Source organism: Triturus cristatus, chromosome 3_1, assembly GCF_964204655.1.
Source record: "Triturus cristatus chromosome 3_1, aTriCri1.1, whole genome shotgun sequence".
Lineage (NCBI taxonomy): Eukaryota > Metazoa > Chordata > Amphibia > Caudata > Salamandridae > Triturus > Triturus cristatus.
This window is the reverse complement of record NC_140583.1, coordinates 500,422,292-500,434,184: the sequence shown is the minus strand read 5'-3', so window position 1 is coordinate 500,434,184 and position 11,893 is coordinate 500,422,292. Positions and strand designations below refer to the sequence as shown.

Below are 11,893 nucleotides of genomic sequence, written 5' to 3'. Positions count from 1 at the left end.
GCAGTGGCAACAAAGCCTTGAGTAATGAAGCAAATGATGGAAACAATTTAATCGACATGGAAGATGGTGAAGAATCTATAACAGCTCCCAACTCACGGGTCTCTGAAGATATGGGGTTTTTGGAGGAAGAGGCTCCTGAGGCTATTGTCGTGCAACAGCCGCTTGCAAAATCCGATGCCGATTATGCCTCAATGAACCTCAACGACTCTCAAGATATCAGAGCCGCCGCCTAGTTCCACGAAAATGACAAAGTTAGAAAAAATTGTTATAGACACTTACTCATAGAGTATATACAGGTATATTTTATTTGTAACTAATAGTCTGTCTTTCTTTTTTGAACCATAGAAAGCATCAGCAAAAAGAGCCATGGTAGAGGGGACGCCGCTAAAGGTTAACGCCATAACTTTTTACTGCTTATGCAATTAAAAAAAGACTGAAAGTTCCACAATCCAAAACAAAGAGACACGTAAGAAATGTGTCTGTACCTATAATATTGCAGATTATGAAAAGGAAGCTCCAGGTGTACCCTACAACGCCATTTGGCCTGTTTAAGGTTTTGCTGTGATTGTTTTGAACGCATGTGTCAAACGTGACTATTATAACCTCAGTTACGACCATAAAATTAATGATCTGCAGCAGGAGGCTCACAAGAGTCTATACGACTTGTACACTTCAAGAACAATCCACCATATATGTAGCTTGCTAGATCCACAAAAAGTGTATAAACTGTTATGGTTTGTGTATGGTTTGCCCAAAGAAAAGAAAAATTTCCTCCCTGATATGATTAAGGTCTTGGCGACCATACTCAAAGAGATCAGATTCTCGAGTGAGCCAAATCTCAAAACTCTGGCGTATGCAAGGTTTGTGTACGTATTTTGTTAGAAGGATGGCAGAAAGGACTATAGAAAGAAGTATGTACAATATTTATTTTAAAAATAGATGAGTCTGCTCTTTAGTCCCTCGAAAACTGTTTTGAAAAATGACGAGTCCCCCGGTACTGTGTCATTGTTACATACTGACTCACTTTTAGGACAAGCATCAGAATGTCAGTGTGCAAGATGCTTCTGAGTTACGTCCAGGCTACCTATGTGTTGCCAAATTGGTATATGTGTTGCTTAAAGAAAGAATAGCTGAATTACAATCTGTAACTCTGCGCTATCTGAAGGTTGGTGAGCTACCCATGGCGATGCAGTGTGACAGTCTTATCTGCATCACCAACTGGAGTATCAATGCGTGACTTCCTACAACGGATGAATATTGAGGCACGTACAAATGCAGTATGGGGAAGTTAATACTATCACCGACAACCAACTTACATATCGGCTTGGAGCTTCTGACCGAAGATTATTTCAGAAATTGTATCGTACAACAGAGAAATGTACGATCTTTTGAATGCCGTCAGTATCCTGAGTGTACAAAGTTACAGGAGGGGTGAGCGGAAAGTCCTGTCTACAGCCATTGAGTTTATAGCTATAAAAATATCAAAATTTGTGACGCTGTGGCAAATTATCTGCCGGGTCCATAATAATGTATGTAGCATATGTCATATTATGTATACATAGTGAAAAGTCAGCAATTTGTCCAACAACGACAAGACATGTACCATGAAATTATAAAGTATTCCCTGTTTACATGTTGCTAACATTTTTTATTTTTAATAAAATGTCCTTACACAAGACTATTGTCTTTCATTTCATGGGATGCAGGGGATGATAACATGTCGGGGGTCGGTTTAAGGAAGCTCTATTATGATACAATTGGGGTCGGAAGCTTCGGAAGTGCCAAAGCTCTGTTTAGAAGGGCTCTAGTTGAAAATGAGCCAGGAAACAGCGCGCAGTTCAAGAGCTGGTTATCTGGGGAAGAGGTCTATTTACTCTACAAGCCAGCCAGGCTTAACCATTGCTAATGATCAGTTCGATTATCATTGGCAGGCAGACATAATCAGTCTTCAAGATCTAGCCAAACATAATAATGGAGCTCAATATATATTAACGGTAATAGATGTATTGTCCAAGTACGCCTTTGCAGAAGTGCCAAGCGATAAAAGTGATATTAGCATCACCAGTGCCTTTAAAGCCATCTTCAGGAAAGGGCACACCCCTAAAAAACTGCAAACAGACACTGGAAATGAATTTTGAAACAATTTGTTTCAGAAATTATTAAAACAGCATTGTGTTAATCATTTTGTAATGCACACAGGGGTAAAAGCTGCTGGTATAGAATGTTTCAACAGAAGTTTAAAATGTAAGATGTAGAGATATTTCACTCCCTACAACACATACCCATGTGTGGATGTTCTATGGGCATTTATAGATGCATATAACACCACTTATCACAGAACCATCAAAACGTATCCCGTAGATCTAACAACCGATAATTCCTTAGTGATGTGGAGAATGGTGTACGGGAGACAACTCGCTTCCAAGTAAAAAAAACTATTTTAAAAGAAGGTGTTCATGTTAGGGTTTGAAAGTTGAAAGGGGTCTTTATGAGGGGCTATCGGCAGACTTTTAGCGACAAAATATTTATAGTGGAGAGTGTGGAGCTTAAAGAAGGTATATACATTTACAGCTTAAAGGACTACGATGGCGAAACGATGTTGGGTGCCATTTACAACGAAGAGTTACAAAAGGCACCGGACAAAGCACTCTGGGTGTACAGGGTTGAAAAAAGTCTGAGACAGAAAGGTAGCAGGGCTAACAAACAGGCCTTTGTCAAATAGAGGGGGTGGGTAGAGACATTTAACAGTTGGAGGCCGGCCAGCTCCACGCAGGGTGTGTGAGTACAGGAGGGCTCTCTGAAGGCGACAATATGGAGACAACGTCATTTTATATTACCTTAGCATTCAACGCCTCGAAGGACATGTTCCCTGACAATCACATTTCTAATCATACTATGAAACTGGCTAAACCTGTGGACCTAAACGGGGACTTGGAGATAGCCCTAACCAAAATCCAATACCCAAGTACATGGAATACATGCAAGACAGTGCCGTCCTGTAATTCAGGACTTTTGAAGAGGTCCTAGCGCCTACATTTATTGGTTATTCCATTCCTGTGATTATTTTTAACCACCAATTTTTATTCTGCGTATTTGCACTTACTTTTATGTGTGGCTTACTTGGCTCTTGTTACTGTGGGTAACTGGTTGCGCTGCCTCCTCGTTCCGCCACGAGCATTTCTTGCTCGATTGATACGGAGGGAGGCAGACACCATTTGAAGCTTCTCACTTCCGGTTTCCCGGGAAGGAGGGGCCAGGAGGACAGATAGCGGTCTAGTCTTTCTTGCTAGTACTGCTATTTAAAGCACATGGGGACGCAGATGCGCAGTAAGACAGTACCGTCCTGTAATGCAGGGCTTTGAAGAGGTCTTAGCACCTGAATTTATTGATTGTTCTATTCCTGTGTTTATTTTTAGCCGCCAATTTTTATTCTGCGTATTTGCCCTTACTTTTATTTGTGGCTTACCGGGCTCTTGTTGCTGGGGATAACTGGTAGTGCTGCCTCCTCGTTCCATCACGAGCGTTTCTTGCTCGCTTGATGCGAAGGGAGGCAGACACCATTTAGAGTTACTCATTTCTGGTTTCCCGGGAAGGAGGGGCCAGGGGGACAGATTGTGGTCTAGTCTTTCTTGCTAGTACCATTATTTAAAGCAAATGGGGACACGGACGTGCAGCGGATGCTCGCAGAGGGCATGCCGCTGGCGGGCTAAAGACAAACCCGTCTGCGCCTGTCCGCGTCCAGACAGCGCCCAGCCACGGCATGCTGGCCGTTCTAGCATAGAGGAGCCTAATATTATTTCCTACTCTACAGAAGCACCAATGAAAATCAGAGTAGGTGAGAGTCATAGCTACTGTACACGTGTTATGTTTCCCGTGGAGAGCAGGCAGGATCATTTACGCCACTCCTGCACTTCCTGCGGCTACTCCAAGCCCCCCTGCGCAAGTATATCTATTGCGCATGGAAAGCATAAATCCCAAAATCTAGTGGTCACCACATCTGCAGGAAAAACAGAGGGATACAAGGGGCTATTGCTTAATGCTCGCTCCCTCATTAAACACAGAGTGGAGTTTGCAACACTAATAGAGGACCTGGAACCTGACTGGGTCTTTATTACAGAGACCTGGTCTAATGCAGCCTCAGCGCCCTACCTAATTGATGCTATCCCGGATAACTATTCTATCCAAAGAGTAGATAGGGGGGGACGTATGGGGGTGGCTTAGCGATAGTTTTCAAATCTCAATTTAAATGCATCATTGAGTCAGGCCTGAATACCCTCACTTGTGAAGCCACTAACTTTAAACTCATTCTTTCAGCCATTCGTACTTTTGGAGGGCTATTAATTTATAGACCCCCAGGACCCAGACCACCATTCCTTCAAGTGCTTAAACAGCTTTTAGAATCAGTTATCGCAGAGAATTCTCTGACCAGTGAGTCAGTCAAAAGATCTTTATTTGGCTGTTTGCAGCCATAAAAGAATGTATCATAAAAAACATTTAAAACATGAGTTAAAAAAAAAGTGATACAAACAATGAATGATATGTTTCGCATCAGTGATAATTCATAATCAGAATGTCATAGTAATAAATTAACATTTCTACGAAATAGCAGCATAAACTAGGGATAGGTTGTGATGAGTTCAGAACAAACCCCTGTCCCGTGGGCAATAGGATCCAAAGATGAATCGTTAAAATTAATAAAATCATTTCCCAACAATATCACGCAAACGGGCATCTGAAGAGATGTATCTATAAATCATTAGACAGGTGAATTCATCATTTAAAAGCTGGAGATGATATAAAGCTGGCCGACACTTCCTAATGTTTAAAAACTTTAGGAGAGGGATGATAAAATCACGCCTCGGCTTAATGTAAAGTTGACAAAAGAAAAGGAAATGGAGCGTGCTCTGAGTGGACTTGGAATCGCAAGGGCACAGATCCAGTTTGGCGTCACAATAAGCTTTGCGGGAATACGACCACAAAATGCGAAATACCAAACCTGAATCTAATGAAATAAAACAATTTGGTATGACTAAAATAAAAAGAGAGATACTGCTCAACACCTGAAGAGCGTACTAAGAGCGAATGTTCTGAGACGCTCTTTTTTACCATCTCTAAGTTTTCTCTATTTGATTTTGGACAGTTTAGGAGATCCTTTTTCAGTTTTGTTTTTGGTATCTTGGCAATATTAGCTGGATTATAAAAATAGTTCACCAACCCCAGAATTCTCTGACCATCATGGGGGATTTTAACTTTTATTTAGAGGAGAGGGACAACCACGAATTTGTTGCTCTCATAGAGATGCTTCCTAGCATCGGTCTACATGAACTAGTATTGGCTCCAACTCACAAAGCAGGACACACACTGGATGGAATCTTCTCCAATGATCCAATAATCAATTACCAAAACACCATACCTATCTGTTGGTCCGATCACAGTGCAGTATTGTTTGACTTCCTCCCCCCAGCGATAGCGGTAGAGCATAGAACCCCTCACCCCCCAAACAGAACTAGAAGCTGGAAAGATATTTCAGCTGAGACCTTAACCAACACTTTAAATAAAATTCCTTGCATAATCCAAGAGGACTCTAATCTTGGGAGGGAAGCCTTTTCAACACGGCTAGAATCCGCAGCTAATATTCTGGCCCCTTTGAAGTTATACGCTTGGAAAAAATGTCGTCCTGCGGCCCCCTGGTATAATGACAAACTCAGATTATTAAAACAAGCCTGCGGGTGCTCTGAGCGAGCGTGGAGATTAACCTTAGAGGAACATGAAAGATCATAATACAAAGCTAGCATTAAGGAATACAAATGTGCACTAGTGGAAGAAAAATCCAAATACTGCACATACAAAATTGAAAACTCATTGTCTACAAAGGAGTTATCAAGCTGGTAGAATAGCTTTCATCCTCCCAATTTATAGCAGACCTCACAAGCATTCTACGATCAACTGGCCATTTTCTTTCAATCTAAAATCATGGATATTTATTCTGGTTTTTATCTTTACCCTGGATCTTCTACTAAATCTCCAGCATCCATCAGTCTTACTGAGGGGGCGCCTTTGGAGCCCTGCAGCGAGGATAGGGGTCTCTCAATATTCTCTGATCTCTCGCCTCCACATGTTGCACAATACCTTTTGAGAACGCATGCTGGTTCACCCATGGAGGCCTGTCCTCCAGCAGGTCTCCATATGGCAGCAAACACCATAGCAGAACCCCTCTGCAAAATCATGAATAATGTGATCCGATCCGGAATCTATCCACACAGTTGGAAACAAACCATTAATAGGCCGCTCCTAAAAAACCCAAATCTAGATCCAGGAGACTGCAAGAACTACCGTCCCATATCTTTGCTTCCAGTTCCAGCTAAAATCTTGGAGCTGCATATCAATAATTAGCTCATGGAAACGGCAGAACAACAATCATGGTTTAATGATTTCCAGTTTGGATTCAGGAAACATCATGGGATGGAAACAGCTTTAATATCAGCCACTGATTACATCAGACGTACTGTGGATGATGGACAGGGGGTTGTGCTGATTCTCCTGGATCTGTCAGCAGCATTTGACACCGTCTCACATACTTTGCTGCAGGCAAGACTCCAGAGTCTTGGTGTCTCGCATCAAGCACTAGCCCTCCTGTCCTCATTCCTAACAGGGAGATCCCAATGGGTGAAATTACAAGCTTTTCACTCATACTCCTTTGTTCTACCCTGTGGAGTTCCGCAGCGATCGTCTCCGAGCCCTACTCTCTTTAATCTTTAGGTGGCACCCCTCGCAACCGTGATTCACTTATTCAGACTGGAGGTAGTGTCATATGCAGATGACACACAGATCATGGTTTCTATCCCCAAAGGTCCATGCTCAACGAATGCATGTCTAAAGTGGCAGAATGGATGTCTGCTAGCTTTTTGAAACTTAATGGGGAGAAAACAGAAGTGATGATATTTGGATCAGGGACTTCCAAGTGGAACAGTAAGTGCTGGCCTTATTCCTTAGGATGCTGTCCTGTCCCGAGCCAGAAGGCCAAGAACCTTGGAGTTCTGTTGGATACTGAGCTCGAATTTGGTATCCAAGTGAACCATACCATCTCGACCTGCTCCTTGCTCATAAGGATGCTAAAAAAATCTTTCCTTTTATCCAACGACCAGCACGAATACAGGTAGCACTAGCCTTAGTAATATCCAGACTTGACAACTGCAACTCACTATATTTGGTCGCCAATAAGTGTATGCAGTACAAACTCCACGTGCTTCAGAATGCACTGGCAAGACTCATTCTGGACATTTCCAAGAAAGATACCGCCAGGAAGGGACTAGAATCCCTGCACTGGCTCCCTATTAAAAAACGTATTAGCTTCAAATCACTCTGTATGGTTCACAAGTCACTGCATCTCCCCAACCCATCAAGATAAAAAACAATGTTCAGTTGGCATTCCCCCAGTAGACCCCTGCGATCCTCGCTCCAAATGCAATTGGTGGTCCCAAGAACCAAAAAGAGTAAGTGGGGAGACAGAGCATTCTCGGTGGCAGCGAGTAAACTTTGGAACACCCTTCCCCTTGCCCTCAGATCTATTCCCCTTCTGCTTCCATTCTGAAAAGCTCTTAAGACCTGGCTTTGTTCGGTCTAGCATTTATCCAGTTTTCTTCTCCTCTCCATCTCTTTTTTGGGACGGTTGATCTCTAGCGCCTTGATGCCTTAGGGTAATTGTTGCTCTCTACAAATTATAAATCAAATCAAATCAAATCATGGAAGAAATTTACAATGCTCGAGACCAAATCGACTGTAAAGCATCATCAGGACCACTTGAGCATCCACGCTGGCTTTCCTCACAACTATTACCCCAGCGTCGCAGCAGCCATCGAGGCCATCAACAAATCTGAATCGTATTCAAATATCCAGCTAGATAATTAGGTGACGTTAGAAGGAAGGTTCTAATGTTATCTAATTATAACGTTTGGAGCTTTAAGAAACCTTAAAGCTCCAAATCGCGATACAGAGTTTAACTGTATTTGTAAATAAAAAAGGGTTTTAGGCACAGTACAACATATAAAAAGCCAGGTAGAATCGGACCCTATGTACCCCGATATTAATAAAGGGTTCTATACACACTACATGTATAGTGACATTGTAGAGCCCAAGAGGAATAGTTATACACCATCGTTAAGATGGGTCCAGGTGAAGGGGGAAAATAACACAGTGATGAATATTCAATATATGAAACTGACTACATAGCAATTTTTAAAAAAATATTTTGACTCTATGTCGGTCATGATCTTTGAAGATCAATCTGAGCCAGTGTTCTTTAAATACGGGAACGTTATTGAAAAGCTTCATTTAAGGCTGCAACGTGACTGCGAATATTAAGAAGTGATCATGGTGATAATGAAAACATATGGCAACCCTGCTTTGCACAGGGACTATTACAGTCACCAGGCCGGATATGTAGTGGTACGCAGGGTCGCCATAAAAAAAGGAGGTGCTCACAAAAGAAGATCCGTAAGGCGGAAGAGAGCCTCGAAGAACAAGAGAACACCCACTAAAATAAATATTTTTTTATATGCAAAAACCGGAAACATGGCCTTTGTACATTGCGCATCAGAGTTAGACTTGTTTTTTCTAAAGCCCATTATGACCATTATTGAAAGCAGGTTTTTCATGGAAGTATTGCCTCTAGCCGCTTTGACGCCGTTTTGTGTCAGGGTCAGGGTATGTATCTGGATCTCATCAATACTCTGCTGCATTGTGTTTGTAAAATCGGACAGTTCCAACATACCGGCCGCCGCTAAAGTGGCAATGATCTCTATACCTCCGACCTGTTCAATTTCAAATACTATAACATCAACTACGCAGCACTGTTCCATGAGGGGGATGTGATTCCTACAAAACCGTACACACCCATCTTCAGAGAGGCTTATTTTATCTTGGAATATCAGGGCTTGGTTTTGACAACCGGGACGCACCTGCATGACTCAGGAGTCGTCGTGTCAAGAGAAGAATATGGGACAGGCTACATGCTGTTCGCTTTCGATCTGAGCCCTGACATGGAAGACGGTGACCACTACAGCTTGATAAAAAATGGAAATGTAAAAGCAGATATACGTTTTAGTCCGCCTTGGCTACGAATGGGAACATGGTTGTATTCTGTGTATTTGAGAACGTCATTCAGACCGACACACCCGGCAGATTTTGTTTGACTATCTTTAAAATATTGTAAAATGGACACTGTTCAGAATTGGGATTTCTTAAGCCTCCATAAATACGCTAAGTAATACTTTTTAGGTGTTTTTCCAAGCAACACTCTAGCTGGTGAAATAGGGTCTGAAAGACCCTGCATACTCGTCTTTAACACAGATCAGAACTGCATGTTTTTAGATAAAGACAAGGTTACAGTGTTTGACAGTGCAGTGGTATTCCCCGTGCATAGCAGCTATACAAAACCGATATTCAAGGCTGTAAAAACACTGCTGCAAGGGTGGAGTATAACAAAATACAGGTACAGGATTCTTTCGCCGTCACATGCGGGGAGCATTGTATATATTTTATTAGTAAAGTGTCTGAGGGTATTACGTCTGGATTTTTTTAAATCTATATTCAAATGACCTAGTTAACAATGACAGTATTGTTATGAAATATGTGAAAGGAAACATCTACATCAAGCGCTGTTAAAACAGAATACAAAGTTTGTCAAAAGAGTAAAGTCATGTAACACCTCTTATGTGTAATGGTGACTGTCTAAAATAAATAAATTAAAACTTGAATGCAGACTCACTATCTTTATTCTGACTTAAGTACACACTTTTACATTTTATTTAAAAGATGACAGAAACACTTTGAAAAAGTGAAGGTTTAATCACAAAACATTTTTTTCATAGTACAAGCAACACACTGATAAACTTACTAAGAAATAAAAAGAAGAAAAAGTCGAAATGTTAACTGTGGCAAATTTATACACACAAACACAAGCACACAAATACATAAGTTCAAAAGTCAGAAGAAATGTCAAACTTTTAACAACATGTTCATTTTGGACAATGCCTTTCTTTAAGGTTCCAGAGGCAGAGCCTTGGTGCTCCAAGAGGGGGATTGCCGGAGAAAGAAATGGGATGCTGGCATCTTAGGGAGGGGGTTAAAAACAACAGGTCTTGAAGTACTGGGGGAACTGTAAGTCATATCTTTCAAACTTTCAAGCTGCCGCCTGCGTTCAGCATTACCGACTATCGTCAAGGAATGGTGAGTTCCGCAGAGGCTCGCAGATACTAATCCCAACCTCTAGGGGCTTTCTGGTGTGATAGTGTTTTGGGGTGTGTAAGACCTTTGACTAGGTCGTATATGTGGGATCCAAAAGCCGGTTGACCTTTGTAGAGGAATTCCCCTCTCTCATTCAATGAGGATAGGTCTTTAGAAGCTGATATCTTACTTAGCAACATTTATGCTGACTCTCTGTACCGTTGAATTATATATATATATATATATATATATATATTTTTTTTAAAGATTTTATTGTGCATAAAAAGGGTTACAAACACGGGCCTACAACCACCAGGGCCGGCCGCTAGTAGTCGAAGTGTTCCAGCATATCAGAAAACAATGACTGGCCCACAGGGGCTCCGCACTATCACAGTAGATCAGACTGCACATAAGGGAAATCAGAATACACACTTTTAGTATAAATAACAACAAAAAAGAAAAATACAAAAATACAACAAACAAGGCGAAACGACTTATGGAGGGCGGCGAACACCAGCCGGGGGAGTCAACACCCAACCACCCGAGGGCGGTCAAAAAAAGAAGACCTGAGAGGGAGGGGGGGGCCACGAGAGAACCAAATCTATACTCCAAAGTACGAGATACACAAGGAACCCTCTAGGATCAGGGGGACGAGGCAACCCCGGACGTATCCACCAAAGGGGGAGCACAGATAGACCCACGATACGCGTTCCACTGCCCCCAAATTCTACCCCAAGCCCCCGGTTTACCACGAGCCACATACACCGTTTTCTCCCTGAACATGCACCAGTCCATGTTCTCCTTCCAGACGGACACGGTGGGAGGCCGCTGGGAACCCCAAAGCTGTGCAATATCTCTCTTTGCAATCATGTTCCCCAAGGCCGCCCACCGAGCCTGAGCCGCCATTGGGCTCCCATACATTCAGCACACAACGACGCACCTCCGGCAGCAGAGCGACCCCGGTGACTCGTCTCATAATATCATGCACCCGGCGCCAGTATTCCGCCACCTCGCGGCATTCCCATAGGATATGGAGAAAGGTAGCACTGAGCCCGCAGCCACGCTTACAGAGTCCGTCGTCTGAAAACCCCATCGAGACCAGGCGGGGGCCCGTCACATATACACGATGGAGAATCTTAAGCTGGACAAGGCGGAGACGGGCCGGGATGGCCACCTCCTTAGGGGATGACAGTGCAGTCTGCCAGTCCTCATCGTCCAGCTCCACCCCATCTCCCGTCCATGCCTCCCGAAGACGCACCAAGAGGTCAGCCCGATTGTTTATCAGTTTTTTGTAAATCAGGGAGATAGTACTGTCGGGGACGTGACCATCGAGTATGCGGTCCTCGAGAGGCGAAGAAGAAGGGACCGTGGTCCCCTCCCCAAAGACCGAAAGCAGGGCGTGCCGAACCTGTGCATAACGGAAGAACTCTCTGTCACTAAGCTCATACTCGCGCTGAAGCGCCGCGAAGGATTTAACCGCACCTTTAACCCACAGGTCCCCCACTCTGCTGATGCCGATCGTATCCCAGCGCTCGAAGCCTTTCGTTGTCCAGAGGCTTCCCAAGCGGTCTGATCGAATAGAGGAGTGGCGCACGTTAAACGCTCACTCCAGCCCATCGCAACGTTAGCCGCCTTCCACACACTGACCGCAATCCTGGTAGGGCCCGTA

General features: G+C 43.2%; 1 pseudogene; it reads left to right on the top strand.

Moving 5' to 3' along the window:
* The first annotated feature begins 366 nt into the window (after positions 1-366).
* On the top strand, positions 367-976 carry LOC146860477 (uncharacterized; annotated as a pseudogene).
* Positions 977-11,893: the final 10,917 nt, after the last annotated feature.